This window comes from Mustelus asterias, chromosome 14, assembly GCF_964213995.1.
Source record: "Mustelus asterias chromosome 14, sMusAst1.hap1.1, whole genome shotgun sequence".
Classification (NCBI taxonomy): domain Eukaryota; kingdom Metazoa; phylum Chordata; class Chondrichthyes; order Carcharhiniformes; family Triakidae; genus Mustelus; species Mustelus asterias.
The window spans coordinates 15,962,943-15,988,610 of record NC_135814.1 but is presented as its reverse complement, the minus strand read 5'-3'; the positions used below and the strand labels follow the sequence as shown (position 1 = coordinate 15,988,610).

At 41.7% G+C, this 25,668-nt stretch overlaps 1 protein-coding gene across 6 annotated transcripts in view; it reads right to left on the bottom strand.

Annotated features, from left to right (window-relative positions):
* ptpn4a (protein tyrosine phosphatase non-receptor type 4a) overlaps positions 1 to 24,250 on the bottom strand; it is a 233,746-nt gene extending 209,496 nt beyond the window's left edge. For 3 of the 6 annotated variants that reach the window (XR_013499489.1, XM_078227896.1, XM_078227897.1), the window contains exon 1: positions 23,839 to 24,250. The gene's annotated coding sequence lies outside the window, so the exon portion shown is untranslated. The remainder of the gene's footprint in view (positions 1 to 23,838) is intronic. The other 3 variants (XM_078227899.1, XM_078227898.1, XM_078227903.1) reach the window with 1 other exon arrangement.
* Between the last annotated feature and the right edge of the window lie 1,418 nt (positions 24,251 to 25,668).

Below are 25,668 nucleotides of genomic sequence, written 5' to 3'. Positions count from 1 at the left end.
CCCTTTAAAATCCACAATATGCACAGGTGTTTTTGAGGTGTTGTAGAGCAATTGTAGAGCACATAGCAGCTCCCATTACAAGAAGTTAGACATTTCCTGTCCCACTACTTGCCATCAGCTCTATTCATATGCAAATACACAGATGTTGATTTGATACAGCAGGAACAGGAGTGAATGGGAGGCAGGCAAAGGGATTATAGAACTGCTCTCCTGGGACCCTTTAAAGTCCACATTGAGCAGACTCACAAGACAACTGATTATGTGAGAGAATAAACTGCACACTATGGACTGCAACTGAAAAGGCAGTGTTGAAGGCACCAACAATACTCTGGATTTAAGCAGAGGGTTTCTAGTTCCAGAACTCCAAACTGCTTATTCACATTCTAAGGTTTACATCCACCCCGGCAGAGCTGATCATCACAATTCCCAGACACAAATCTCGCACACAGTAAAACACCAATACTGGTCACTTCCCACGGTTAAGTCATCCTGGCTCAGGACCACTGAGAGGTGGTCGCGTATAGGTGAAGTTAGATGCACACATACTTCACCAATATAGGCTCTCATTCTCCACTCACACCTCCATCCCACAACAGAAATTGCAAGTACAAAGTATTTAACTGATCATGCCGAACTACAGGCTATTCTTGCTCCAATAAAACATGTAAAAAGTATAACATAGTACAAAATATCCATTAAATTGCACAAGATAATTGCTCGAGCTCAGTGAACTTGGTCACGTTAGTGATGATTGTGAATTGTTTAGCCAATTAAAACTTCATTTTGATGTTTACAACTTCCTAACATATCTTTGATGTAGCACAACCGATACACATGGCATCATAAACTGTAAGAGCGAGCCCAAGAACGCCATCCAAAGTTTTGACAAGTTAGGCTTTCAGTCCAGACCTGCATGAAGTATTTTAATTGTTGGAAAATGTTTATGATTGATTGGTAAACTGGGATAATCCTACAATTATTTTGATATATAATAAAAAAGGATGAAGTGATTTTGAAGAAATCAGAAATTAAATGTCTTAAGCACATCCATAATAAAGCAATGTGGAATGTCATGCAGCCCCTATTTCTCAGCTGTATGATGCTCCTTGGCAAAATTATCTGAAAAAAATTAAGTTCCACATGTTTGCTGAAGACACCTAGTCCTCTCACCACCAGGTCTCTTGACCCCAATCATTGTTAACCATTTAGTTGCCTCTGTGACATAACCCACCCACCCTCCTGCCCACCAAGCCTAGCTTCCCCAAAGGTTCCTCCTGCTCTAGCTCCAAAAGAACATTTTTCTCAGTCACTCTCCCACATTCACTCATTCCAAACCCAAATTATGAAAAACACCTTATTCCCATGAAACCATTTGATCCCTGGATATATTTCTATCTGGCATAATAAATGGCTGCTTCTCCTCAGGTACTGTCCCTTCACTTTCTAGCCACAAACATCAAGCTCTCACCACTGATTTTTGTCCTATTCCCCTGGCACTGCCTTGGATTAAAACTAGCTGTTCACAACCTCAGCATCCCATCTGACTCCATAACCTCTCTGTCACAAAGACTGCTTACTTTCATTTCCGCAGCATTTCTCCTCACTGGCCTCGTCTCCACCCATCTGTTGCTGAAACAGCCATCCATGCTTATAATCGCTTCAAGATTAAAATTTCTCCTGGTTGCACTCCCAACCTTACAATTCTAACATGGTGCACACCAAAGATCACTCATCCATCATCCCAGTGTTCTCTGACATACATCGGAGGAACTGTGGCACCTGAAGCCAATGTCAACCTAATGTTCAAATTTCTTAATCTTAGCCTGAACATTCTCCAGTTTTGCAACCCTCCAAGAACTTGCATTTTTTTCCAATTCCCTTTGCCCCATCAATGTGCCTCAGCCTTCTAGGCCCCAAGCTCTGGAATTCCTTTATAAAAACCTCCCTGCCTCTACTTGTCTCGTATCTTTTAAGATCTTCCTTAAAATCTACCTCTGACTGAACTTTTAGTCACCTCATCTAGCAGCGCATTCTTTGGCTTGTTGCCAATATTTGTCTGTTTACACTTCTAGTGCCTCGACACATTTTGCTGTGTTAAAAGGTACTAAACGAATGCATACTGCTGTTGTGTTGTTACATTATATCAAATGATCCCTAACAAGTTCAGATTTGGTTTTGGGGAAATCACTGAGTTTTACTGAAGAAATGCGAATGCATCCTTAGTCTCTGGGTGATCTCACGGAGTTGAGAATCTCTCATTACAGGTCTTTGTCAACTGCTCCATCAGGCTACTTGCAATCCTGTTGAAATTTACCGGATTGAGAATTCGCCTTCCTATGTTCATGCAGAGAGTCGAGACACTAAATTTGATAGGAAAAATCAAGGGTAAATCAAGAAATGGAATTAGAGCCAGAACATAAATGAGGAAGTTCATCAAAATAATGAAAAGCCAAATGTTGAAGACTGGTTAAAAACTAAATACAATTTTAAAAAAAGATGAGAGTTAAGAAAGCCACCCAAGTAAAAACATAAGCCAAAGCAAGTTTCTTAAATGTAGTCACTCTTTTTTGGTCTCCATTTCAACCCTGTAATCATGCTTAATTATGCTCAAAATAAACGACACAACCCTTCTAGTTTGCAATAGATAGCATGTGAATGAAGGGGTGTCTTTGAAATATGTAGACAGGACCACAAACTCCCTTGTAAAAATATCCAGCGAAGCTCAGATTTGCAATCAATAAACTCAGAACATCACAGCAGGCAGTTTTGCTCATCATTTCTGCACTGTTTTCACCCCCCTCATATCCTTTAAACCACTATTCACTTCAATCCTTTAATTTTCATTTTTTTCAAACAACTACTTAATTCCCCTTTGAAAGTACTTGAACAACAGTTTGCGGCAGAGTGCTCCACATTCTAAATACCCACCGTATGAAGATTTTTTCTCATTTCCCCTTTTATTCTTGATGTTAAAATTGGACACTCTGATTACTCCGTCTCAATAGAAGCAAACTACTATTTAACCCATCATAATCTTGAAGACTTCTAGACGTCCTGCCTCAGCATTCTTGGCTACAGTGCTTGCAAGGCCACATCAGACAACAGCAGGAGTCAGTTAGCGAGAGGTTGGACTTACATTGTAGGTCAGCCTGGATAAAAAATGGCAAGTTCCCCTCAAAAGATACGAGTGAAACAGTTGGGTTAAAATAATCTAGCAGTCATGGTTGATTTTTTTTTTTTAAAAAGCAGCCCACAAATCACCTTTTCATTGAATTAAATTTCTCAACTTGTCACCAATGGAACTGAACTGCAACACCGCATGATATTTTTCGATCTTTTTAAATATCCGAGTGAATCTATGCCACACCTGTTTCACTGCTTGCATATCTTTCCTGCAACATTTGTGACAGAAAGAAAATTCTTCTGTCTAAACACCTTTCACATCCTCAGGAAATCCGAAAACTCTACACAGCCACTTGTGGGCAATACTCCAAGTGCAATTTAAATAAGACCTTTTGCAAGTTTAAATTATATAGCACCTTCCAGGATTTTAGATCATCACAAAGCACTTTACAGCCAATTAATTTATTTTGATGTTTAGTCACTGAAGGAAAACGTTAAACAATTTGCGCATAACAAGGTCCCATAAACATGATAACTAGATTTACTGTTGAAACGACATTGGCCAGCATACTAGTAACATCTCCACCTCATAGGATCTAAAAACAGCACAACAATGAGAGTGATCAAACAAAATATAACACCAAACCATGCAAGGTGGTATAGGTCAAATGACCAAATGCTTGATCAAGGAGCTAGGGTTTAAAGGGTATCCCAAAGGAGAAACGCAAGGAGAAGTTAAGGGGTGGGGTGGGGCGGGGCGGGGGGGTGGTTAAAATCTTCAGAGCTTTGCATCTTGGTAGCTAAAAGCAAGGCCACCAACAACAAAGTGATTAAAACTGGGAATGTTTGAGAATTGGAGAAGGGCCGAGCTCTTAGAGGGTTGTAGAGGTAGGTGCATGTTTGCACGCGTGTGCGGGGGGGGTGGGGGGAAAAAAGAGGTTAACCAAAGAATAAAACATTGATTAAAAATGAAAAGATTGCCTATAATACTCCTTCACCCGTACCCATACTTCACAGATGTACACAGATTTTTAAAGATAATACAAGTTACAAAATGCATCTTATACCAGTGTTTTTAAAGTTTTTTCCCCCAAATGACCCACTTTTATCAAATGTCCATCCCTTTGTGACCCACGTCACATTGATTTACGACTTGTCTCTGGCCCTCTCTTTCACATAACAAAACGATCCACGTCGTCAATTCGCTTACTAGAACGGGAAAGAAAACTGATGCAAGTGCAAGTACATAGCACACTGACCTGTTTATTCTTGCCTCGTGTACTGCACTGCAGCGAGAATTTACCCAGAGACAAAATGGAAAAAAGTCAGGTCATATTTGGGGATCATTTTTGGCATCCCATTTTTCAACAGCCCGTGACCCATCTGCAGGTCTTATACTGGAATGTTATTGGTACATACATAGTCCATGTAAACCAACAGACCAATTATGCTCTGACAACACACTTTGAAACAGTGACAGAAGCCATCCAATACAACTTCTGTGGATTTCACATTCGCTCATATGCTTATCACACGATGAGCCAGCTTCCAGTGCTATCACTGGAACCTGACTTCCTCAAGTGTTTCCAAACTCCACTCTTGAAAAAGCATGCCTTGGAATCTTCCTCCAAACAATGTTTTCTCTAGGATGCTTTCATCAAAGATTTGCTTCCTAGATATCAATCTCATTTCCATGTTCCTCCTCTGCCTTGAATTGCTGCGTGCATTTAAGCTTTCACACAATCTCTCAGGTACCCTGACATGCCAACAGAACACTGTTGCTTCACAGTCTGTATTAAGTGTCACCAGCCCTTGGGATTACTCCAGCTGTCTGGCTTCTCACTAGCCAACTTCGCCAGGTCTGCGCCTTTCAGCTCTTAATTTAACTGGGGGCCTCTCTCCATCCCTTTCTTTAACTTCAGTGAACAGTAACTGTTCAGACTCCAGTTTTTTGTCCCTTTGACTTCAGTCTTCCTGGGACTTCTCTTTCATTCCTTGTTTTCTAGAATTCTATTCTTCAGCTTCTGGGACTTGCTTTCTACCATTTACTCCATTGCCCTGACTCTGCCAGCAGTTCTTGCGAGTTCTGTTTTCATCTCAGGGTACCTGGTTCCAACTGAACCACATTGGGCGGCAGGGACCTGGATTCAATTCCCGGTTTGGGTCACTGTCTGTGTGGGGTTTGCACATTCTCCTCGTGTCTGCGTGGGTTTCCTCCGGGTGCTCCGCTTTCTTCCTGCAATCCAAAGATGTGCGGGTTAGGTTGATTAGCCATGCTAAAAAATTGCCCCTTAATTTCCTGGGATGCGTGGATTAGCGGGTAAAATACGTAGGGATATGGGGGTAGGGCCTGGTTGGGATTGTGGTCGGTGCAGACTCGATGGGCCGAAAGGCCTCTTTCTGTACTGTAGGGTTTCTATGATTTCTATGTGCTTATGCTTTTCAGTGTAGGCCCCTGGTCACTAAACAACAGCCAAGTCTTTAAACCTTGTTTGTTTTCACGTCGTAAACCTTTAATTACAATTCTGGCACTGTTTGAAATTAAACTAAAATTCACAGACATTCAGGCATCTTTAATTCTTTCTTGCACAGCACAAAATTAAACTTATTTAAAGCTATCTAATACCCACAAATGTAAATATAGATAACTTAAAATGATCTGTTTCCTGGCACTTGTTTGCTTGCATGGCAAGTAAAAGTATGAGTTTTTAAAAAAAAAGAATTTTCTTAAATTAACTCTTATGCGCAATTGCATAGTAAATCTCAGTTTTTTAATCCAAGTATATGGCTGGCAAATGTCGGAAATTTCTGCATCCTGTAACTAGATCTATAAAAAGAACTGTTTATTGATTAGACAAGATAGAGCGATCAGAATTTGCTTCAGGTAGCACAAGCGAAATTTCCTAAGTTAATCCATTATTCCGGCTACTGGCACAGTAGCACAGTGGTTAGCACTGCTGCTTCACAGCTCCAGGGACCTGGGTTCGATTCCCGGCTTGGGTCACTGTCTGTGTGGAGTTTGCACATTCTCCTCGTGTCTGCATGGGTTTCCTCCGGGTGCTCCGGTTTCCTCCCACAGTCCAAAGATGTGCAGGTTAGGTTGATTGGCCAGGTTAAAAATTGCCCCTTAAAGTCCTGAGATGCGTAGGTTAGAGGGATTAGCAGGTAAATATGTAGGGGTAGGGCCTGAGTAGGATTGTGGTCGGTGCAGACTCGATGGGCCGAATGGCCTCCTTCTGCACTGTAGGATTTCTATGATCTATGATGATTCTTCAAGGTGTACCATTCCGCACCGATTTATCACACTCAAAATGAACAAACTTCTTTATTATTAAGACAGCCTCCAATTAGTTTGGCTTCCTCTATTAGTGCCCTTCCATGTTCAAGGAACTGAATATTCTTTTCAAAACTGAAGATGCTGTTCTAGCAATGTCTCCTACTGCAACTATTTTCTCCCCAGGCACCAACATATTTCAGAAGGTGGCAGCAAAAAGATTCTGCAACACTCATTGACACCATTTCAATCATGCATTATCGGGCTTTACTAGAGGAAGTTCTTACATGCCTTAGCTGGGTCAGCAGGGAAGGGGACACTCATTGCTTCACCTATAACACTGTTCCTTCACTATCAATGGGTCAAAATCCTGGAATTGTCTTCCTAACAGCACAGTGGGCGTTTCTACTGCTGTGGTTCAAGGAGACAACAGACCACCACCTTCTCAAGAGCAGTTAGGGGATGGATAATAAACTCTGACCTAGGCAGTGACAGCCAAACCCCATGAAAGAATAACAAAACACTAATTGCAGCTTCTGCAATTTTGTCAAAGAGTTTCAGTCTAGATCATTCTTTCTTTTCCACAAAAGGACAGTGTTGTCGGCTCACATCAATTCAATTTAGCGATATAAAATGCAATTAATTACATTTCAACCATAGAGTGCATAGCATTTGTAGCTTCTGATCGAATACAAAAGGTGTTGCCAGTAGGTCTAATGCACCACAACTGGGTAACCCCATACCCGTTGCTCAGCCGTGGAGTAGAAAGCAATAACAAAAGGACTAACCCACTGCCGCCCAAATTTTAAAGTTTTTTTTGGAAGTAAACACATTGAAACAAACTTCTGGTCCTTCAAATCAGCTGCAACTTCCAATTACCTTGATCTCCGATAAACTGAATATTATTGTACACCCTCCTTAAGGAAAAAAATGATACAGGATTGTTACAATGTTGTGTTTAAGGCAACACGCATCTCTTCATTTGTAGTTTTCAATGCCTGAGGCTATTGTTACCACTGCAAAGGGCATATGAAACAATCTAAACTCCTCTTAAGAATAAAGCTACCTGACAATGAATGCTGCATATAACACTGCACTGCATTCTGGCTCACTTCTTTGGAATGTATATATGCCCTAATTTAAGAAACAAAATATAATTTGCAACAAATTAAATACAGATTATTGTGGCTTGAAATTCATATAAACCATGGTGTGAATATGTTTTTCCTATTAGAAAGGAAATCTTCTCACTTGGCAGACATGTAAATATTTAATTTGACGTTCGAAGATCCAGACCACTCAGTATTCTTTGGAAGTCCAACATTCTAATACATTCACAGCAAGATTCAGATTCTCTTCCTACCCATTAGTAAAAGGAAGGATTAATTTAAAAAAATATGTTGCAAGAAAGAAATTCTGAAGCCCACAAATGCTGAAGCATTCGTTTTACTCCACACAATGACAAACACTAAGAGGGGGGAGATCATTTTGATGCCAATGAAAGCACAGTTTTAAGAAGCAGATTGAAGGATCAATTGTGATTTAAAGGAGATAAAAGTGAACATGTTTTCACCCTACTGCTCCAGAAATCATCTCAGTCACACTGTTCCTTCCTTCATTTCATTCGAACACTATCTAAAGCTCTTGCTTTTATCAACTTGTGCAAGTCACTGAATTCCACTTCTGCAGCAGGCACTAAATGGCATGCCTGATTTAGCCTCAAGAAGATTGGTTGGTCTGTTCTCCCACTATGGTACATCACACCCTTCTTTAAATTCATCACTGGATGCCAGCCGTTATTACAGGTTCCATTACATCATCAGCAATCAGATTACTGGTGCAGATTAGCACGAATGCCACTGTTTGCCTCACACAATTAATAGCATCTGATTTGGAGACCAAAAGCTGACAGTTTTCTACAGGCCAGGCCAATTATATTTAGTAGTTTTGCCAACAAAGGAAGTTGTGCATTTGGCACCAGCTGTACTTGTGAACTGCAAGAGGCATATTTTTGAGACCGAAAAGCGTTTGTAATAATCAGACAATTCGGAGGAAAAGTAGAAAATGTTCTCTTCAACAACGACTTCACTCAACTTTGTGACCAAAAAGAAATCAGACAATAAAATCTGTGGGATTTGAACATTTTGACCAAAGGAAAGCATGCCAAGAACAAGCAATGCCTACATTACTGATTGAAATGCTCAGGATATCAACTGGTTAGCAGATTTTTCTTTTTAAAAATCAGCTTTCCTGGTTAAAAAAAAAACACATATACCATAACATCGACAGAACTGGTTTGCAAGGATCATTAATATTAGTCTTGCATCAGCTGCATTAAAAAGGCATGATCATCTTTTGTTTGGAGTAACTGCTGATGCTCATCTCCCTTCACTCAGCAAATAAAACTAGGCAGCCCCACACCCAATAATACTAATGATTCCAAATACAAATTTGCAACAAGACTTTTTTCCAACATACATCATAAAACCTAACATATAAACCATAACTTGTATTAGGTTTATAATAAGTGAACATGGGAGTCCAATTTCTATACCAATAGTGTATAAACAGCACAAAGCATACACTTGTATTTGACAACTGTATTATGTGGCTCTGCTGTGTCGGTCCAACCAGCTCAGATGTTCTTCTCATTTCACAGAAATAGACATGTCATGTGATCATGATACATCCTCAGCAAGTGAGGCTGGCCAAGGTAAGTCACAAGTGGCTGACAGTCAACCTCGCGACTGGAGATAATTATTCTAATTTCATGGTTAGCCACAACATTCCACTTAACCCTGCTTCCAAGAAAACAACTACATGTTTAATAATGGTCCATTCAGCTATAGGCTATTACATTTGGAACTCTAACACTGGATACTCATGGCACAGATGCTCGCAGCCTACCTCCACAATTTAAGATGGTCACAGCTCTCCACAACCCAGATTAGATTGGAGCTAGAGGGAAAATCTCCAACATTATAGTAAAGTTTTGGCCACCTTTCTGAAACTGACTCTCAGATTTCCTTTAGCCTTCAAACCATTTAACATTGTTAGCATAATGACCACAGCGCCTCTGTGACACCTTTTCCCCCAACTTAGTTTAGTTTCTTGCCACTGTTATGCCCTTGATTACAGTGCCATCTTCATCATGTCAGACAGATGCAAACTTGTATACCTGGTGCACAGGTGACCTAGCTTTCAAATACCATATATGGCTTCAATACATCACACTTTGCTGTGATTCAGTAAACTAGGAGACATGGCAAGTTGCTTGAACTCGTGGCCAATTCAAGGTTAAATGTTTAATTTTTAAGGGCAGACTTCACAAACTTGGTTCTGTATTCCTTAGAGGTTGGATGGTTGAAAAATAATCTAATTGATGCATTTAAAATGACCTAACCCTTTTGCTATGTTCATTCTATACAAATATTTACTCTAGGATCTTGGTTCCTTTTATCGGCAACAACCACCTCTGTCAACACTTCTTTCCTGTCCTTTACAGCATCTACCTCTGAAACTACAACCCTCAGTTAAAGTTTATTAGTCACAAATAGGCTTACATTCACACTGCAACAAAGTTACTGTGAAAATCCCCTAGTCGCCACAATCCGGCGCCTGTTTGGGTACACTGTTCATGACTTCCAAAGCAAGACTAAAGTGTAGCCTTCTCTACCACATCATCCACTTGTCTCCAACTCCATCCACCCACACCCAGTACCCTTCCTCATTCTAGTGCAGAATCCCTGTATTTTTTGCAGCTTCTCAGCCAACTTATCCTCTCCAAACCAATTATGCATGATGCACAGCCCCGCTCCCTCAATTCCAATTGCTCAACTCAGCTTAACTGATTTAATGATTGTTTTGCACAGACACTGCAACTCAATCCTTCAAAAGACTGCCTCAAGATTCTGTCCCTCTGACTATTTTAGCCCAACCACTACTCCTATTCCCTCCTCCAAGATCCTTCCTAAACCCCTTACAATAAATCTTTCTCCTCTTCCTCTAAAACAGATGCTACAAAAGGTGGTTAGTCAGTTATCTTGAAGCATAGTTGTGAAGTGCCTTGAGATGATGTTTTATTTTCAATGGGACAATAAAAATTATAATATGACTATTGAAAGACCCAACTTTAGAGTTTTGAGTAAAATTTTACCCTAAAGATAAAACAGAGGTCGGAAGGCACCTGAAAATAAAAGTATTTACTTAGCTGTGGAAGTAATTATTTTTGAAGTTATAGAATACTTACCAGATTATTGCAAGCAGAAGGCAAATATTAAACTGCAAATGCTAGTCAAAACGACAGTAATCATTTGGGAGGAAAGTGAATATATAGACACAATTGCAAGTCTAACAGTATGATAAAATTAGTTTGAAGCTTGAGAAGCCTCAAGCAGTCACATGATCTCAGATTTTCTTTTACACATTCACTGTTGCCAGTAGTCAACCATAGATCACTCAAACTTGGAGACTAAATCGCCTTAATTTAGTGTGGATGAGATCATATAATTGACATGAAACATAGGTCACTGGCACATATGTCATGACGGCCACAACTTACCTATTATTTTTATCAACAGCTGTGGAAGAATGTCAAATGGATGCTCACATTTTAGAAACACTGGCCATAGAATATTGCAAAAGGCAATTCCTCTCCACCTCGCCATACATGAATACATTAGAATGAGCACCATCAATTCAAAAAGAATGAGAGAATTTGACTTAGATGATCAGATGTTATTTTATAATGTTCAAGTACATTACAAAATTCTAGCCACCGTATCTAAGCAAAATCTATGCTTCAGGCTCTAAAACGGGCAACAGTGGCCATAACCAGTCTTATGAAAGTCAGCCTTTTAGCTACTGTTCCACCAAGGTGACAGATTAATCTATTTAATGTTTATCTTGCCCATTTTCCTTTAGAAATTCAGCATACAATACATTCCATCAATATCAGGCTTCAATATTAAATCTTACTTAAACAATGAGTGTTTACAGAGCCAGAAGAAGTGATAAACAGCTGGTTGTTATATGGCCATGAGTGGCATATTCAATCTTTTAAATGTTTCTATCATGATTACTAATCCTAAAATAACAGATTCATTAATTTGTTAATGGTGAAACATTATCGGAAATATTTCCACACTACTGGAAGCATTCTGGATTCGATAATCCTTTGAGGGGTTACAATTCGTTAAAACTTACAATGCAGAATGGCATCTTTGTTTCAGGTATGAAATGTTTGGGTCATGCCAAAGACCCAAAACCGCTCACGTTAAATGCTTTAAAAAAAAAAGAAAAGTTTTGCACTCTAAACTAAAGAGAATGCAATCCAAAGTATCTTACCAAGTTTATAACCATCTGATGTAATAGTTTCTGTAGAGTGGTGCTTTTGTTTGATAATACTCTTATTACTATGTTAAGTAATTATATAAAGACCAAATGCAGGAAGTAATCTGTGCTATGTTGACTTTTCCTATTTACATATTCTTTCTTCATGTTCAAAAGACATCTGAAAGTACAACGTAGAAGTCATCATTACAGCCAGAGTGCACACTTTATATTTGAGTATCCAAACCAAATTTACTTTGGTAAATTGTTTATCAATTGATATAAAATGTTCTTTTTTGACAGAATTCTGAAACTTTTAGTGGTTAGCTCAAGATGTATAGAGCAATGACATGAGAAAGGGCCAGCCCATTCTAACAATTTTTAAATATAACTATTAAAATGTCTTCTGAATTCAAGTGCAACAATATGGAAAATTCTCAACAGGTAAACACCCAATTTCACCCTTAAATCCGTTGATTTAAGAACCAGTGCATTGCTTTAAGAGTGCTAGCTCAACATGACTGAGTACAGACTATCCATCATTCCATTTAGCTGGGAATCTTGCTCTGTGTTGAAGGAAGGAAAGGCAGAGCTGGAAACATCTCTGAAATTTGAAGATTTTTTAAAAATCTGAAATACCAACCAAATTCATGTGAACGAACTTCAGTAATTTATGAAGAGGGGTGAGAACCAAGAGAAATCGTTTAAAAAGCAGATGCAAAAAGATGGAATGTCCATTGGAGTTGTGCACCACCCCCACTTCTTTTGTTTTACTTCATAGGATGAAGGCATCATTGGCTAGGCCAGCATTTTTATTGCCCATCCCTAGTTATTTTTGGGAAGGTGGTGGTGAGCTACCTTCTTGAACCACTGTAGTCCATGTGGTGCAGGTACAGTGTGTTCAGGGAGGGAGTTCCAGGATGGTTGTGACCCAGTGACAGGGAATGTAAGGTGATACAGTTCCAAGTCAGAATAGTGTGTGGCGTGGAGGGAAACCTGGCATAGATGCTCCCATGCATTTGTTGCCCATGTCCTTCTAGGTGGTAGAGGTTGTGGGTTTGGAAGGTGCTGCTGAAGGCGCCTTAGGTGAGGTGTTTCAGTACATCTTATGGACGATACACATTGCTGCCACAGTGTGTCGATAATGGAGGGAGAGAGTGTTGAACATGGTTAATGGAGGTGCAAATGAAGTGGACTGCTTTGTGTGGATGATGTCAAGCTCCTTGACTGTTGTTGGAGCTGCATTCACACAGGCAAGTGGAGAGTATTCCATTGCATTCCTGACTTGTGCCTCGTATGTTGACAGGCTTTGTGGAATGAGGAGATGAATGACTCTCCATAGAACTCTGACCTGCTCTTGTAGCCATAGTATTTACTTGGCTGGTCCAGTTCAGGTTTTGGTTAATAGTAACCCCCAGCATGTGGATAGTGGGGAATTGAACAGTGATCATCTCACTGAATATCAAGACACTTAGATGCTCTCTTGGAGATGGTCATTGCCTGGCACTTGCTAGCACAAATATCAGCCCATGCTTGGTGTGTCCAGGTCTTGTTGCATATGGGCACAAACTGTTTCAGTATGAGTGGTCGCGAATGGTGCTGAACATTTCATAATTAGTGTGCATCCCTACTTCTGACCTAATGGAGGGAAGATCATTGATGAAACGGCTGGAGATGGTTGGGCTCATCTATTCCTTGCAGTTTAGAAGAGTGAGGGGTGACCGTATTCAAGCATATAGAATCCTGAGGGGGCTTGATAGGGTAGATCGTGAGGTGTTTTTACTAGTGGGAGAACAAGGGGACATAGCTACAAGATAAAGGGCCAAACATTTAAAATTGAGGTGCATGGAAATTTCTTCTCGCAGAGGGTGATGAATCTCTGGAATTCTCTGCCCCAAAAGGTGGAGGAGGCTGGATCATTTTAAGTATTTAAAGTGGAGGTGGATAAACATTTGATAGATTGAGGAACAGAGGGCTATGGGGAAATGGCACAAAAAAAGGAGTTGAGGTTGGCATAGATCAACCATGATCATATTAAATAGCAGGGCATGCTTGAAGGGCTTCGTGGTCTACTTTTGCTTCGATTTCTTGCGTTCTTGTGATATTATCCTGAAGAACGCTTGCAGAGATGTCCTAGGACTAAGATGAGTGAGATCCAACAACCGCAAGCATCTTTCTTGGTGCTAAGTGTGACTCCAATCAGTGGAGAGTTCTCCCCAATTCCCACTGACTCCAGTTTTGTTAAGGCACCTTGATATTATACTCATTCAAATGCTGCCTTAATGTCAAGGGCAGTCACTCCAACCTTGTGATTTCAGCTCTTTTGACTGCCTTTAGACTAAAACCAAATGTAATGAGGTCAGGAGCTGACTTGCCTTGGCAGAACCCAAACTGAGCAATAGTAAGCAGTTATTATTGAGTAAGTGCCGCTTGACAGTGCTGTTAATTACCCATCACTTTACTGATGATTGATAGTAGATTGATTGGGCAGTAATTGGTCAAGTTGAATTTACCTTGCTTTTTGTGGACGGGACATAGTTGGGCAGTTTTTCACGTTGCTGGGGTCGACTGGGTAGCTGCACTGGAATAGCTTGGCTAAGGACACAACTAGTTCTGAAGTGGAAGTCTTCAGTGCTATTGCCAGAATGGTGTCAGGGCCTATAGCCTTTGCACTATCCAGTGCCTTCGCCCATTTTTTGATATCATGTGGAGTGAATCGAATTGACTGAAGACTGGAATCTGTAATGTTGGGGACCTCAAGTGGATGTTGAGATGAATCATCCCAGTCTTGCTTGAAGGTTGTTGCAACTTCTTTAGCCTCGACTTTTGCATTGATGCACTGGGCTCCCCCAAAGTGTGGGGAGATTTGTGGAGTCCAGTGAATTGTTTAAATGTCCACCACCATTTGCGACTGGATGTGGCAGGACTGCAGAGCTTAGATCTGATCAGTTGACTGTGGGATCTCTTTGCTCTATATTTCACATGTGGCTTTTGTTGTTTAACTTCCAAGTAGTCCTGCGTTATAGTTTCACCAGGTTTACACCTCATTTCTGGTATGCGTTGTGCTGCTCCTGGCATGCCCTCTTGCAATCTTCACTGAACCAAGGTTGATCTCCTGGCTTGATGGTAATGGTGGAGTGGGGGGATATGCTGGGCCATGAGGTTATTGATTATGGTTGTGTAGAATTCTGCTGTTGCTGATGGCTCATAGCACCTCATGGATGCCCAGTTTTGAGTTACTAGATCTATTCAAAATCTATCCCAATTAGCAGTGGTAGAACCACACAACACGATGGAGGATTTCCACAATGTGAAAACAGGACTTTGTTTCCAGAAGAACTACACGATGGTCACTCCTACCGATACTGTCGTGGAAAGATGTGTCTGCAACAGGTAGATTGGGGAGGAGGTGGTCAATTTTCCTCTGATTGGTTCACACAACACCAGCCATAGACCAGTCTAGCACATACCATTGTTTAGGGCTTAGCCTTCTGGATCACCAAGTCACTCTTGGTAATGGACACTGAAATCCTCCACCCAGAGTAAATTCTGTATCCTTGCCACCCTCAGTGCTTCTTCCAAGTGGGTTTCAACATGGAGGAGTACTCATTCACCAATGATCTGTAGTAATCAGCTGGAGGTTTCCTTGCTCATATTTAACCTGATGCCATGAGACTTCATGGGGTCCAGCATTCACTCCCTCCCAACTGTACACCACTGTGCCAGCACCTCTGGTGTGTCTGTCCTATCGATTTGACAGAACATACCTAGAGTTGATAATGTCTGAGATGTTGTCTCTAAGATAAGATTCCATGAGTATGACTGTCAGGCTGTTACTTGACTAGTCTGTGGGACTGCTCTCCCAATTTTGGCACAGTCCCCAGATGTTAGCAAGGAATACTTGGCAGGGTCAACAGGGCTCAGTTTGCCATTGTAGTTTCTGGTGTCAGGGTCGATGCTGGGTGATCCCTCTAGTTTAATTTCTTTTTGCAGATTTTGTAACTGTGATACAACTAAGTGGCTCGCTAGGCCATTTCAAAGAGTATTTAAGAGTCAACCACATTGCTGTGGGTCTGGAGTCACATATAGGCCAGACCAGGTAATGACACAGATTTTCTTCCCTAGAGTACATTGCTGAATCAGATAGGTTTTGCAACAATCATAGTAAAATCATGGTCAGGATTACCGAGGCTAGCATTTTTTTATTCCAGATTTATTAACGGAATTTAAATTCCACCAAGATTTCATGGTGGATTTTGAATCCATGTACCCACACCATTAGCCTGAGCCTCTCGATTTCTAGTCTGGTACTATTATCAGTACTAACAAAGGATTGCATTCCACTTGATACCACCATTCCAATCCCACCAATACAATGCAACAAAGCAATATCTTAAATTACTGTTACTTCCAGCTCCTCTTACATCAGAGATTTATACTGACAAAACAGACGTGGTTGTTGTGGCAAGACTCCGACTGAATTCCATGTCATTATGCAAAACAAATTTATTAACTCTGAAGTCAGATCCTGGTCTCCAGCACCATTGCAGTATTAAACATCTTGAACTCTCATTGCACAGACACTTATCAGCTTCATCTTACCAATACAAAAGCCCAAGTACACGAGCCCTCAATGCTTCAATATGAAAATTCTTGCCCTAGTCAATTAAGTCCCTTCATGACTTGGCTCCTCATCTCGCTGAGAACACTTGATGTCTGGTGGTGAACTCCAGTGCAACTACTTCTTAGCCCTACCATTGACAACCATATATTAAGCTGATCTTTCTTCACACCCTAGCTGTGATTGTAATACTATGTTCTGCACTCTCTCCTTTCCTTCTCCCCTATGTACTCTATGAATGGTATGTTTTGTCTATTTAGCACGCAAGAAACAATATCTTTCACTGTATCATAATAAATCAAAACCATGTCTTCAGGCATCTCAGCTCCATGCTTTGGAATTTCTTCCCTTGATTCCTCTTCCTTGTCACCATCCCTTCCTCATTTAAGACCAACCCTAAAGGCACTCCTTTGATCAAGCTTTTAGGCATTGTTCCTAATATCTCCTTTGGCTGGAAGACATTTTTATCTGAGCATACATCAAGTAGCTTGGGAATTTTTTCTATATTAAAGGTCAGTAAAATAAAAAAATCACCAAGTTGCTATTGTTCTTTAACATTGCACGGCATTATTTTAAGAGCTGAAAGTTCTTCCAATATTCGGACCAATATTTCCACAAGCAATAACACCACAAAATAAACAGTAGGCATTAATTTCACTGCTTTACCAGGCAGACTACCTGCTCAGAATGGCTGTTACTTTTGCCTACTCTGACAGTCACTCCAGAAATTGCTTTGAATGCTAATGCGATAGGGTGTTATAGAAAAGGATTCTTTTTCTAATGCCATCAATTTGCTACAGAGGCACAAAAGGACCATCAGATTGTTATAGATACACTCAGAACAGAATCAAGCCAATATTTTTCACAGAACCTTGACCCTTCTAACTCCAGGTCAACTCTTTTTTCCCGTGTTTACATTGAAGTCAACATCCAATTCAGATAGCGCACATTGCAGAAGTAAACTCCAAAATATGGGTACCAACATTAAATGAGCTTGTGGCCTTTTTAAGCTTATGATAACCTCAGGTCTCAATTCTGCAAAAAACAAGACTACCACCTGATCGATCCCCTTCAACAGTTTAAAAATTGAATTCAAGCTATCTCCTATACAGGGAAAAAAAACTGCCTCTGCCATTGCAACCAGGGTAACCTTCTTTACTCCCCTCAATGGTTCAGGTTTTTAGGTCATTCTTTTCTAAATGATACATGGTGATAACAGTGTTTCCAAGTGTGATGCAACACTTCAAATGCATTTTGCAACATTCATCTTCTCTTTAACATAATTGGTTTCCATAATTGATACTTCCAACATTTGGCATTTTCTCTGGTCTACTTGCTCACTTGCGTACTCATTTGACAGTTATTTTTAAAATGTTAATATTGTTTATTTATTCAGCCAAATAAGTTTACAGAGGGGCGGCATGGTGGTCGGCACTGCTGCCTCACATCACCAGGGACTCGGGTTCAATTCCCGGCTTGGGTCACTGTCTGTGCGGAGTCTGCACATTCTCCCTGTGTCTGCGTGGGCTTCCTTCGGGTGCTCCGGTTTCCTCCCAAAGTCAGAAAGACATGCTGGTTAGGTGCATTGGCCGCGTTAAATTCTCCCTCAGTGTAAGTGAACAGGTGCCAGAGTGTGGCAACTAGGGGATTTTCACAATAACTTCACTGCAGTCTTAATGTAAGCCTATTTGTGGCACCAATAAATAAAATAAGATCTTTGAACTTTATCACCCTCCTCAGAATATTCTTTTTTTCCAGACAAATGTGACATCCACAAATTTAAATTCTTACAATCCTCTCATTAAACCCTGCATTATAAATAATGCAAGCACAAGCCTCAGGACCAATGCCTGTAGTCACAGCCATCTAATTAGAACAGTCATCGATAATTATATAATAATGTATTTCTTGTCCTGACATTTCACTATCTAACTACAACTTCATTTATTTCCAGGAGCTATCAATAAGTCCTTTGTAAAGAAACCTCACTACAATCCTGGTTTAGAAAACATCTGATTGCTACCACAAAGTATTCTAGTTCATATTTTGGTAGCTGGCACGATTCAGGCCACACCAACAAAATTACTACCGTTTCTCTTAAAAATCTACCTGAACTACTTCCATGACAAAAACATTTAGATTTTAAAAATATTTCAACTTCATGACCAGTTACAACAATAAACTGTTGCCAAGATAATTCTTCCTCTATTGTTGGTGAAAGAATGACTTGGATTTTTATGCTATCGGCCCACCCCAACTCTGCCTACTAGGACAAACGAATGTTCAACATTGTTCAACAGCAAATGACCAACTTAGCTCTCCACTTTTTACAGTTTGTTGAAGGTGACGTCACAGGTGGAGAAGGTGGTGAAGAAGGCATATGGCATACTTGCCTTTATAGGACGGGGCATAGAGTATAAAAGTTGGGGTCTGATGTTGCAGATGTATAGAACGTTGGTTCGGCCGCATTTGGAATACTGCGTGGAGTTCTGGTCGCCACACTACCAGAAGGACGTGGAGGCTTTGGAGAGAGTACAGAGGAGGTTTACCAGGATGTTGCCTGGTATGGAGGGGCTTAGTTATGAGGAGGGATTGGGTAAACTGGGGTTGCTCTCCTTGGAAAGACGGAGGATGAGGGGAAACTTAATAGAGGTGTATAAAATTATGAAAGGCATAGATAGGGTGAACGGTGGGAAGCTTTTCCCCAGGTCGGTGGTGACGTTCACGAGGGGTCATAGGTTCAAGGTGAAGGGGGGGAGGTTTAACACAGATATCAGAAGGACATATTTTACACAGAGGGTGGTGGGGGCCTGGAATGCGCTACCAGGCAAGGTGGTGGAGGCAGACACACTGGGAACGTTTAAGACTTATCTAGATAGCCATATGAACGGAGTGGGAATGGAGGGATACAAAAGAATGGTCTAGTTGGACCAAGGAGCGGCATGGACTTGGAGGGCCGAAGGGCCTGTTCCTGTGCTGTATTGTTCTTTGTTCTAGTGCAGATTTCTCAATGGCTGACCGAACAATAATCTTTTCAGCTTTCTGCTTATACCTGCCCTCAACTTGAAAAATTTCTGAAATCATGCTCGCATTGTCATCTACTATTATAGCATGAATCATTGACAAAAATTGATCACTGGAGTCAATGATTGAGCTTCAAGGTAGATTGGCAGGAGATACTTCTAAAATCTGCCCATGGTACTGCAACTACAGGATTTCTTACACAATTCTGTTTATTTGAAATGGCTGAGAGCTCCAGGTTTCTAAGTGGCCAGATCACCGACAACCTGTGCTGATGCCTCCATGCCGACGCTATTGTTAAGAAAGCCATCACCACCTTTACTTTCTCAGAAGGCAAAGGAAATTTGGCATGCCCGCTATGACTCTCATCAACTTTTACAAATGCACCATACAAAGCATTCTTTCTGGTTATATCATAGCTTGGTATGACTCCTGCTCTGTCCAAGACCGCAAAAAACTACAAAGGGTCATGAACGAAGTCCAGTCCATCACGCAAACCAGCCTCCCATCCATTGACTGCCTACACTTCCCACTGCCTCAGAAAAGCAGCCAGCATAATCAAGGAGCCCACGCATCCCGAACATACTCTCTTCCACCTTCTTCCATCGGGAAAAAGATACAAAAGTTTGGGGGCTTGTACCAACTGACTCGAGAACTGTTTCTTCCCTGCTGCCATCAGACTTTTGAATGGACCAATTCGTATTAAATTGACCTTTCTCTACACTCCAACTAATACTGTAAGATTACATCCTGCACTCTCTCCTTTCCTTCTCTATGTACAGTATGCTTTGTCTGTATAGCACACAAGAAAGAATACGTTTCACTGTATACTGATACGTGACAATAAATCAAATTCTATTTTAATATCTGTTATTGCATACATGCACAAGAATAATTTCTGAAGTGCATTCACTGGAGTACTTGTCAGCTGAGCTCAAGGAGCAGTACTCGCCTCTCTGGATCAGAAAGTTGCAGGTTCACGTCACACTAGAGACTTGTACACAAAAAATCTAGACTGACACTTCAGTGCACCATGGAAGGAATGCTGGCCCATCAGTGTTGCAACTGTTCAGATGAGACATTACACTAAGGCTAATCTCACAGGTAGACACAAAATATCATTTGGCACAATCTCAAAGGGCAGGGGGAATTACTGCCGGTACCTGGCTGGTATCAATCAATAAATACACATTATCTTCAGTAATAACATTGCTGTGCAAATTACTAATGTTTCCAATGACAATTCAAATGCACTTCTTCGTTGGATGAAAAGTATCTTAGGATGTCCGGGGGTCATGAAAAGCCCAAATAAAGGCAAGTCTTTTTTTCGTTTAGTCCTTTACTCTCATCCACAAGTCATTAAAACAGGCATGTCACCTCTCAAAAATGTCCCTCAACAACTAACACCAGAGTCTGCACCGGCTCTCTGACAGAGTATCTTGCCCAGGCCCTCTCCCTGCCCTGTTCCTGTAACCCGACATTGGCCATGGTTAATCCATCTAACCTACACATCTTGGGACACTAAGGGACAATTTAGCATGGCCAATCCACCTAACCTGCACTGGACCATGGGAGAAAACCCATGCAGACACGGGGAGAATGTGCAAACTCCACACAGACAGTCACCTAAGGCCAGAATTGAACCAGGGTCCCTTGAGCTGTGAGGTAGCAGTACTAACCACTGTGCCACCATGTCCTCCCTAAATCAAGTATTCTTTCCCCTTTGCAAACCTTCAGAAAATTGCTTTTTAATATCTATGGCAAGTTTTTTTTTTAAAGTTCATCAAGATCAAGGATCAGTGCTGGGGAAGAGGCGTGCCCTGGAGAAAGACAGTGTAGCCAACAAAAGTTCACTCAACTTTACTCCAATGATATGGTTACATCTTTGATTTTAGAGTGTTGCTCCCACACCAATCATTTTGTACTGTTATGGGCAGTTTTAAGCTGTTATTCAATACCAATTTGGAACTAAAATTGAGGCTCATTGCACACTCATTGTACATTCTCTGTCTCTAACTTGCGTCTTATTGGCTCCAACTGGATTAGACCTCAGGTAAAACTTAAGAACCTGCCATCCATTCTTCCTGAAATTCTTTTGCATATTCACAAGCACCCATTTCCCCATCTGCTTTCATCGACCTATATATTTTGTCAATTCTGTCTTTTGCTTCTACTCTGAACAGACCCTCACACAAATCTTTGCGCTTTGCATGGGTAAATCAGGCTTTCCTTGGATTTATATTGCAATAATCAGGAGCAACAAATCTATATACTGAACCTTGTATTGGAAGCTTATGAAGCAAGTTAAAGTCACGCTAACCATTCCAGCCTTGGGCTGACACCATAATTTTAATTCTCAACACCGCAACTTTCCTTGATTCCCTTCTGACCTCCAAATATTTGCACAGAGGGGGAGAAATGAGAAAGATGAGTAAAGAAACCCATTCAGGTGCAATCTGTTTTGTGGGGGTCACACCGTATACGAGTATGAAAATAAGTTAAAAGTCTGAAATTGGTGCCCCGATTCAAAATAAACCAATGATATTTTAAACAAACGGCAAGTTATTTTTCATGATTTAATCAGAGGCCTCAAGGTCAACAGCAAAAATAAATAAGTTTGCACTGCAAAAGGTAACACAAAGTCAACGAGAAATATTAGGACAATTACTGTCTCTAGTCTTCCTAGCCACTCATTCTCCAATCTGGTTCAATTATATTCCCAAAAGCTTCAACAAGCTCAAGTTTTGCTCATCTCCATTACGTCAGGCAGTAATACTGCTCGTCTGCATCCCCTGAACTCAGTCACTGATTCTTTAGTGGTGTTCAAAAAAATATTAAAATCCACAAACCTACTGACCATAGTTAGCTCGGATTCCATTTGCAAAAAAGCACATCAATATGGTTCTTCTTCAAGCTTTAACCTCACTTTCTCCCTTTTCATGAATATCCACCTTCACCTCACCGTTTCATTCAAAAACACAGTCACTTTCATTCATACAATTCTGGCTGCCCATGTTTCCTCTCAGCCTCAGTCCTTTCAACGCTGGACTCTATACTATCCACACCAATAATCATACACCATTTCTGCTTTGCCTCTCTCTCCCCCTATCCTCTTGCAGGCTCTGACTGCAGCAATATTCTTGAATCAATTGTAAAATACCTCAGCTCATATGCTTCCAGTTTCCTTCCTTAGCTTTTCTCTAATGCAACGTTCAAGTTTGTACTATACATAAGCTGGCTCGCTCTCGGAACTGCACACAGCAACATCCCTCCCTCCTGTTACATATCCCTTCCCCCATGGCTCGGGTGTAGCTTTTTTCCTCTGTACTAGCAATTTCTGCCAGTACCTCCCACTCTCATTCATACATTTCGAATCGCTTCTCTCCCTAATAATCCCACTGCTGCCATCAGAATTTCACTGCCAAATATAGCCTCTCCGTTTTCTTTCACAGCACTCTCCTTAATGCTGTTGGAGATTTAAAAATGCAGAAATTTTCTTGTTTCCTACTCTACACACTATTGACTTTACTGCACCAATTTCACTGCTGTGGATATAGCCACCACATCACCTAATCTTTCATTCATCCATTCTAGAATTATTGCTGCACGTTCTCTGTTTCAGTGATGTCACTCTGTTCAATTCTCTCATGCACTTATTTCCAGTTCTATCCAATTGTTTTAACAAACCATTTATTTCCCAGTCTTCTCTTCCACAATTAATGCCATAATACATTACCACTCTCGTTCATACCTATACAGTTGCTATCCAGTACATGTTACAGGTTCTGTAGCACACTGCAGGTCTTTTCCAACTGCACCACCCTCTCTTCTGTTGGTAGCCAAGTGTCACTCAGATGCATCATTTTACATTTTCCTCCCCATTTTTTACATCACTCATTGGAATAATTGCATTTCAACATTACATTCCTCCCACCCCTCATCCCCAACAAATCATAACCTGTGCTATCCTCCACTGCACCACTGCTGTGAATAGTATCAACATGATCTCATTCACTGATTTTGTATTCAAGTCTTCAGTTCTCTCCCTGGACTAACAATGCTGCAACATGTTCAATACGCTCTGAACATGTACAATGCACGCATTTGCTTCAGAACAAAAAAAGAATTATTAGCAAGCTTGATCCATTACCTCCACACTGCACCATTAACCCTTTAGAGTGGTTGCATGTCTCTCCTTAAATTGCAAAACACGTCCAGGCTGGCACACAAGAGTCGGTAACTCACTTGCTCTCTTCCCCAAGAAGAAGCGTGCAGTTACACTGCCAGTAAAGGTTGCATTCTTGTACAACCTCCAGCAAGTGTTCCCCACCCCCACCCAAGGGATCGTGCAGCGCCCGCCAGCTCTCCCCCCCCCCCGCGCGAGCTGCGCCGCTCGCGCTGCTCCCACAGCCCCGGGGAACCGTTGGACTGAACGAACCGCCACCTCTCTCTCCCCACCCCGCCATACCTGGTTGATTCCTCTCCCACACTCTCCGTCCGTTCTTCCACCTCCTCCTCCTCCCGACTCCTTTTTTCACTTTTACATCATGGCTCCCGCTCTGCCGGTGAGTTGAGGGGAAGGGGGAGGGAGGGGGTTGGGGGTGTGTGGGGGGGGGGGGCAGGCAGGAGGGGAATGAGAGGCCGAGGGGTGGCGATTGGGGGGGGGGGGGGGAGGGGAGGAGGGTAAAAGGGGGGGGTGGTTGGGGGACGCAGCACAGGGCGGTGGTTATGGAGAGAGGTAGGGGGGTCGCTTCGTTTCCCACTCGAGTTCAACTCGGTGTCGACTCTCGGGCCTGAACGCTTCAAACGCCACTCGCTGCAAAGCTCCAGCCAAAAAAAAATTTCTCCCCCCCTCCTCCGGCCGCAGGACGCATGCGCGCGCCTTGTCCGGCCGAGATTGTCCCGGCAGCAAGGCGCATGCGCGCGCCTCCGATGGCCGAGAACGTCCCGGCAGCAAGGCGCATGCGCGTGCCTTCAACGGCCGAGTGGTCGCAGCCGTAGGGCGCATGCGCGCGGGCTTTCGACACGACAGATCGCATGCGTAGTGCGTTGTCCGTTCGCCAGGCAGCGAAAGGCCAGGATTGCGCACGCGCGCGCGCGTGTGTGTGTTGTGTGAGTGATCTTCGTGTGCAAGCACGTGCTGGCCATCTTGGCAAAGTTGAATCTTGCCAAGTAGAAGTCAATCCCAGGAACAAACCAAGGTGGCCGTGAGTTGCAGAACTGTCGCAGCACAGGAGAAGGCCATTCAGCAAAGATAAAGGCAAAATACTGTGGACCCTGTAACCTGAAACAAAAACAGAAAGTGATGGAAAGTTTCAGCAGGTCTGACAGCATCTGTGGAGAAAGAATAGAGCCAACATTTTGAGTCAGATGACCCATTGAGCCAGTTGGGTCTGCACCAACTCTGTCAATGAACAAGAGAACGATTTTTCTGCCCTTCTCCCTGTTACCCTGAACATTCTTCCCAGATATTAATCCAATTCCTTCTTGTATGTTTCAATTGAACCTGCTTCCTCCACACCATCAGGCAACACATTCCAGATCTTAACTTTTCACTGTGTGTAAAAGTCCATCTTCATGCCTCCATTGCTACTTTTTACAATTAAGTTAAATGTGTGCCCTCTTATCCTTGATGCTTTCACCAGTGGGAATGTTTTTTTCCTGATCTGCACTGTCCAGACCCCTCGTTGATTTTGAATACTTCCATTAAATCTCTTCTCAACCTTCTCTTCCTCAAGGAAAACAGTCCCAATTTCTTCAATCTATCTACATCGCTTGACAGATTGCATTTAAGGATACTGAGGGAAGTGAGAGTGAAAATTGGAGAAGTACGAGCAGTACCTTTTAAGTCTTCCTTTGCCAGAGGACTCAAAAATTCTAAACATTACACCCTTGTTCATAAAAGATTGTACAGACCAGCCCAGTAACTAAAACAAAATCTGGAATTAAGAATCTACTGATGAACATTGTCAATTGTTGGAAAAACCAATCTAGTTCACTAATGTCCTTTAGGGAAGGAAGCCCTGCCATCCTTACTTGGTCTGGCCTACATGTCACTCCAGAATACAGCAATGTGGTTGGCTCTCAACTGCCTTTGGGCAACTAGGAATGGGCAATAAATGCTGGCCAGCCAGCGATGCCCATGTCCCATGAATGAATAAAAAAGATCAGTTTAATTTCAGTGGTGGGGAAACATCTAGAAACAATTATTCAGGAGAAAATTAAATTAACTGGGTGTCAATCCAGCAGCAGCCACTACCTCCCTGGTGGCGCTGCTGATCACAGAACGACCAGTCTC